Source organism: Haliotis rubra, unplaced genomic scaffold (assembly GCF_003918875.1).
Source record: "Haliotis rubra isolate DU_JTF1 unplaced genomic scaffold, ASM391887v1 Scf274, whole genome shotgun sequence".
NCBI classification, from domain to species: domain Eukaryota; kingdom Metazoa; phylum Mollusca; class Gastropoda; order Lepetellida; family Haliotidae; genus Haliotis; species Haliotis rubra.
In genome coordinates, this window is record NW_025766825.1 from 1,076,217 (window position 1) to 1,084,086 (window position 7,870).

Here is a 7,870-nt window from a genome sequence, read left to right on the forward strand (position 1 = left end):
TACGGTAATCCACTAATTCACCCGCACAATCAACCACTCATAGAGACACACACTCCGCACGCACTGGGTAATACAGTCATCCACTAATTCACCCGTACAATCAAACACTCATGGAGACACACAGTCCGCACGCACTGGGTAATACAATCATCCACTAATTCAACCGCACAATCGCACACCCATAGAGACACACAGTCCGCACGCACTGGGTAATACAGTAATTCACTAATTCACCCTTACAATCAAACACTCATAGAGACACACAGTCCGCACACACTGGGTAATACAATCATCCACTAATTCACCCGTACAATCAAACACTCATGGAGACACACAGTCCGCACGCACTGGGTAATACAGTAATTCACTAATTCACCCGTACAATCAAACACTCATAGAGACACACAGTCCGCACGCACTGGATAATACAATCATCCACTAATTCACCCGCACAATCAAACACTCACAGAGACACACAGTCCGCACGCACTGGGTAATACAATCATCCACTAATTCAACCGCACAATCGCACACCCATAGAGACACACAGTCCGCACGCACTGGGTAATACAGTAATTCACTAATTCACCCTTACAATCAAACACTCATAGAGACACACAGTCCGCACACACTGGGTAATACAATCATCCACTAATTCACCCGTACAATCAAACACTCATAGAGACACACAGTCCGCACGCACTGGGTAATACAGTAATTCACTAATTCACCCGTACAATCAAACACTCATAGAGACACACAGTCCGCACGCACTGGGTAATACAATCATCCACTTATTTCACCCGTACAGTCAAACACTCATAGAGACACACAGTCCGCACACACTGGGTAATACAGTAATTCACTAATTCACCCGTACAATCAAACACTCATAGAGACACACACTCCGCACGCACTGGATAATACAGTAATTCACTAATTCACCCGCACAATCAAACACTCATAGAGACACACCGTCCGCACACACTGGGTAATACAATCATCCACTAATTCACCCGCACAATCAAACACTCATAGAGACACACACTCCGCACGCACTGGGTAATACAGTCATCCACTAATTCACCCGCACAATCAAACACTCATAGAGACACACAGTCCGCACGCACTGGGTAATACAATCATCCACTAATTCACCCGCACAATCAAACACTCATAGAGACACACAGTCCGCACGCACTGGGTAATACAGTAATTCACTAATTCACCCGTACAATCAAACACTCATAGAGACACACAGTCCGCACGCACTGGGTAATACAGTAATTCACTAATTCACCCTTACAATCAAACACTCATAAAGACACACACTCCGCACGCACTGGGTAATACAGTCATCCACTAATTCACCCGTACAGTCAAACACTCACAGAGACACACAGTCCGCACGCACTGGGTAATACAATCATCCACTAATTCACCCGTACAGTCAAACACTCATAGAGACACACAGTCCGCACGCACTGGGTAATACAGCCATCCACTAATTCACCCGCACAATCAAACACTCATGGAGACACACAGTCCGCACGCACTGGGTAATACAGTCATCCACTAATTCACCCGCACAATCAAACACTCATAGAGACACACAGTCCGCACGCACTGGGTAATACAGCCATCCACTAATTCACCCGTACAGTCAAACACTCCCACTAATTCACCCGTACAGTCAAACACTCACAGAGACACACAGTCCGCACGCACTGGGTAATGCAGCCATCCACTAATTCACCCGCACAGTCAAACACTCACAGAGACACACAGTCCGCACGCACTGGGTAATGCAGCCATCCACTAATTCACCCGTACAGTCAAACACTAACAGAGACACACAGTCCGCACACATTAAATTAAATAACAGTAACATATTTAGATAAATGATAGGAATCAACTAACGACTAACTTATTCCAAGTTGTGCTTGTCCTGTCCTGTCTACTCCGACGCCCAGCATGGGTTGTTTAGATCCGGATCCGGAGTCAGACTTTATGGAGACTAGTGTTGGGAATCGGAAACCAAATCCACAATCGATTATCATAGGACTTGTGGCGAACGATTATCGATTATAATCGAAATATATACATTTTTAATGGAATCACCAAGTATAAGGGTTTTTTCCCCAGTTTTTTTCTTCTAATTAATGTTTTTTTTATAACTAATACTGTCATGCAATGAAATGCACGCATGCAAGTAAGACACTGGAATTGTAAGTAAGCTTAAAGTGGTTAAATGGTTACAATGCGCATAGCTTTACACTGTTGAGCGCATGTTTGTTCGTAAATATTTGTCAAATTTAATGGTTAGTTTACTTCATTCAAGTGTGTTATACTAAAACAACAAAATTCCAATCAATTGAAAATATGTTTTTTTACAATCGATGATCATGTTTAATCCTTCTTTCGATCGATTTTCGATTATTTTAGATCATCGGAACACCACTAATGGAGACCCTAATCACACAAGAACAAGTCACAGTTTCAACCACTGCAGTGGATGACATGTATACAATGAGGAAGAGAGGGGTCGCTAATTCTTGTATCATGTGGTCCTTCCAAGATATCTGAGACCAGAGAATGTTCTATTTACACCTGAAGCAAGCGAAGACTGGTCGGCGGACATACTGCCAGTACTCTTCAATTACAAGAACACTCAGTGAGATATTCAGTGATCTGTCATGTATTTAGGTAATAATCTAAACCTAATAACCTAATAACAAAGCGCCCGTAGCGCTACGACATGAAGCCTACGGTAAAGTATAAAGTTACGATGGGTCGTTACGTTACGAACGTTTTATGGATCGGATCCCACAAAGCATTGTAACGTTACGACCTATCGTAACTCCAGGGTCGGGATCTACGAAGCGTTCGTAACATTACGACCTATCGTAACTCCAGGGTCCAGGACCCCGATCCACAAAGCGTTCGTAGCGTTACGACCTGTCGTAACTCTATAGTTTATCATAGGTTTATGATTGTCGTAGCCCTACGAACTCTTGGTGGATCGGGGCCCTGATCCACAAAGCGTTCGTAACGTTACGACCTATCGTTTACCATAGGTTTACGAATGACATAGTGCTACGAACGTTTAGTGGATAGGGTCACTGTGTCTGTGACTGTATAGACGGTCCTCGAATTGCCAGTTAGATATGCCTTGTTTGGGCTTTGTGTGGTATTACCGTGTATGATCTCCGACCTACGGCTATCTTAAACGATGATCTGATAACACGCCTGTTGTTAGACTGAAATTGAGCTGCCTTACATGCTCAGATCAGTCACAATAGAATAAAAAACGCATGGGCAAAATGTGTTGCGCAAAATCCACACAAGCATAAGTAGGACTGCACGGTATACCGGTATATCACAATAATCGCCTTTCAATACGTTTGTTCTTAAAACCGGTACATTGGGTAATAGAAATACAGTAAGTTTTGTGATTTTCTCGATTATTAAAAAATTAAAACTTACTTTCATTCACACTGAAGTTCTGTATGTGTGGTGTCTTGAGCGTGTGTAAGCTATGTAAAATTATACTGAACGTATATGATGCTTGAGTGTGTGTATGGTGTGACGTCAGTATGTTTATGACAATGTCCTTGTGTGAGGTCATAATGATCATGATGATGTCCGTGTGTGACGTTAGTATGTTTATGATGATTACTGTGTGTGACGTCAGTATGTATGTAATGGTGTGCGTGTGTGAGGCCATAATGTTTATGGTGATGACTGTGCGAGGGGTCATAATGTTTATCATGATGACTGTGTTTGACATCAGCATATATATGATGATGACTGTGTGTGACGTCAGTATGTATGTGATGATATCCTTGAGTGAGGTCATAATGTTAATGATGATGACTGTGTGTGATGTCAGTATTTATGTGATAATATCTATGTGTGAGGTCATAAAGTTTATGATGATGACTGTGTGTGACGTCAGTATGTATATGATGATGACTTTTCTGACGTCATAATGTATATGATGATTGTTTGTGACGTCATGATGTATATGATGATTGTATGTGACGTCGGTGTATATATGATGGTGACTGTCTGTGAAGTCGGTATGTATATTATGTGTGACGTCAGTATGTATACGATGTTGACTGTCTGTGACGTCAGTATGTATACGATGTTGACTGTGTGACGTCAGTATGTATATTATGTGTGACGTCAGTATGTATACGATGTTGACTGTCTGTGACGTCAGTATGTATATGATGTTGACTGTGTGTGACGTCAGTATGTATATGATGTTGACTGTGTGTAGCGTCAGTATGTATATGGTGTTAACTGTGTGTAGCGTCAGTATGTATATGATGTTGGCTGTGTAACGTCAGTATGTATACGATGTTGACTGTGTGTGACGTCAGTATGCATATGTTGCTGACTGTGTGTGACGTCAGTATGTATATGATGTTGACTGTGTGTGACGTCAGTATGTATATGATGTTGACTGTGTGTGACGTCAGTATGTATACGATGTTGCCTGTGTGTGACGTCAGTATGTATATGATGTTAACTGTGTGTGACGTCAGTATGCATGTGATGATGTCCGTGTGTGAGGATAATATTTTGACAATGCACAGTTTCTTTATGTGGCTAGTATATATAATGATGTCCGTGTGTGACATCAGTATGTATATGATGATATCTATGTGTGACGCCAGTACGATGCGATAACGTCTATATGCGACAGGTGCATGTATGTTATTGTCGTTGTGCTATTGTAAAATCGTGTGTATTGTTAGTTGTCTGTCCTGATAGGTTGCGATGTTAATCAAACGTTTGTGTCAATATCTCCAAACAAGTTGGTGCAGTGAGACATGCCAACGTTATAACAAGCTGATACAAGATCACACATATCCTGAAGTAAAGTATTTGCCGAGTGTATACAGTCCAATCATCTAACAAAGACTCGGAGCCAAGTGGACAGTAAAATTCCCCGGCGCCCATTATGTTGACTTAAAAAACCCGGAACCCGGGCTCACGCGTGATCATATAGAGCCCTTTCTAGGTATATATCTACACTCAGGTCTGTTCTAAAAGTCAATAGAATGGGTTTTATTTCCTAGTAAGAGGGTATTGAAGGCAATGTTACATACTGACAGTGGTAAGATTGTCAGTCATAAACTGAAACGTCTGAGTGAGTGAGTGAGTGAGTGAGTGAGTGAGTGAGTGAGTAAATATTCATCGTCACCTGAGAATTGAGAGCACAAAGGGCTCAGTCAATATTGATGTGCTTTTGTTAAAGGCATACTAACCCGTGGATTAGAATTGGTCTTGTGCAACCCATGCTTGTCGTAAGAGGCGACTAAGAGGATCGGATGGTCAGGCTCGCTGACCTGGTTGACACATGTCATCGTATCCCAGTTGTGTAGATCGATACTCATGATGCTGATCATTGGATTATCTGGTCTATATAGGCTGAATATAAAACAACAATGCTCCTCGTTAGGATGGGAAAGCCACACTAACACGATGCGCCTAGTGGCTGCAAGAGTTGTATACTTCCCAGGGAGTTGAGATTGATAATACGATGTGCCGTTGAGATTGACATCAAATGATTGAGGGAAAACAAATACCAGCGCCTTGAGCATGCACTAGTTGCGTGGATATTTGCGCTATATAAATATCCTATAATAATAATACTAATAATAAATAACAACAAACCAAGCAACCAACTAAAGGCATACTAGGCTGTAGCGAGTTCATTTCATGTATGTTTTGTAGGCATTCCTCTGATAATCCATGTAATCATGTTCAGGTATCACAATATATCAGAACACAATTACTTTTACTGCACAAAGTTTACGCCTTCATTTCGACGACAGTACTTTCAACATCTTTACATCTACTGACACAGTGCGCTACCACTACGTTTGTGTGTATGCCTAACTGACAAACAAATAACGTGCATGTGTGAGTGAGTGAGTGAGTTTAGTTTTACGCCGCGCTCAGCAATATTCCAGCTATATGGCGGCGGTCTGTAAATAATCGAGTCTGGACCAGACAATCCAGTGATCAACAGCATGAGCATCGATATGCGCAATTGGGAACCGATGACATGTGCCAACCAAGTCAGCGAGACTGACCACCCGATCCCGTTAGTCGCCTCTTACGACAAGCATAGTCGCCTCTTACGACAAGCATAGAAAATGGAAGTTGGACAACTGGTAGTCTTTACTTAGAAATGTAATCCCAAATATAACATATGTTACTTTAAACCGAACGCCTACTATTTTGTTTGTTGTTTAACGTCCCATTGCAGCAATTATCAATCTTTGTATATATTCAAGTAGGACCAGACAATCCAGTGATTGGCATCATGAACACATATCAATCAATCAACCAAGTAAGCGAGCCCAACCACTTCAAATCTTACGACGAGAAGGGGTTGCTGGAGACACACATCATAACCTTTCTTCATGGGACAAACCCAGACTGTTTTACATATAACAGACTCATTAAGTCCACATGTAGCCTTGGCACTGTCGTCTCTAGACTGACTGACGGACTGAGTTTGGTTTTACGCCGCTTTTAGCAATATTCCAGCAACATCGCGGGGAAGGGCCACCAGAAATGGGCTTCACACATTGTACCCATGTGGGGATTCGAACCCGGGTCTTCGGCGTGACGAGACAACGCTTTAACCACTAGGCTACCCCACCGCCCCATCGTCGTCCCTAGACGTTGTAGCCAGTACAGATTGTGAACCCGTGAAGGTCCGGGTTAGAATGAACCTTCAGTAACCCATGCTTGTCGTAAGAGGCGACTAACGGGATCGGGTGGTCAGGCTCGCTGGCTTGGTTGGCACATGTCATTGGTTCCCTATTGCTCAGATCGATGCTCATGCTGTTGATCACTGGATTGCCCAGACACGATTATTTACAGGCCGCCGCCATATAGCTGGAATAATGCTGAGTGCGGCGTAAAACTAAACTCACTCACTCACTCACAGATTGTGTACAGCAGCAGGAAGTTGAACGTGATCCCGTCTCTAGCCAGCAATGACATAACAATTTAACATGGAATAACATATTTTTGAAATATGATAGGAGCAGCGACTATACAATCAGAGAAAAAACATTTTAGTTTGATAGAGATCTGCGACATGAGAGCCACAATCGATGCACCCTTGGATCCTATTTCGTTTTGCATTATATATCTGACTAAATATGGTCACGTACTCCCTGGTCGATACGAACTGATTTCGTGACCGGTGTCAAATCTTTTCCCAGTCGTCCACAATCATGGTTTATTAGACATATATATTACCTTCAAATGTCCATGTGCATTCGCCATATTAGTATCTTGGCATACCCATGGTGTATTAGCCATATTAGTACCTTGGCATACCCATGGTGTATTAGCCATATTAGTACCTTGGCATACCCATGGTGTATTAGCCATATTACTACCTTGGCATACCCATGGTGTATTAGCCATATTAGTACCTTGGCATACCCATGGTGTATTAGCCACATTAGTACCTTGGCATACCCATGGTGTATTAGCCATATTAGTACCTTGGCATACCCATGGTGTATTAGCCATATTACTACCTTGGCATACCCATGGTGTATTAGCCATATTAGTACCTTGGCATACCCATGGTGTATTAGCCATATTACTACATTGGCATACCCATGGTGTATTAGCCATATTACTACCTTGGCATACCAATGGTGTATTAGCCATATTAGTACCTTGATATATTGATTGTGTATTAGCCATATTACTACTTTGACATATTGATTTTGTATTAACCATATTACTACCTTAACATATCCATTGTGTATTGAGCATATTACTACCTTGACATATCCATTGTGTATTAGCAATATTACCA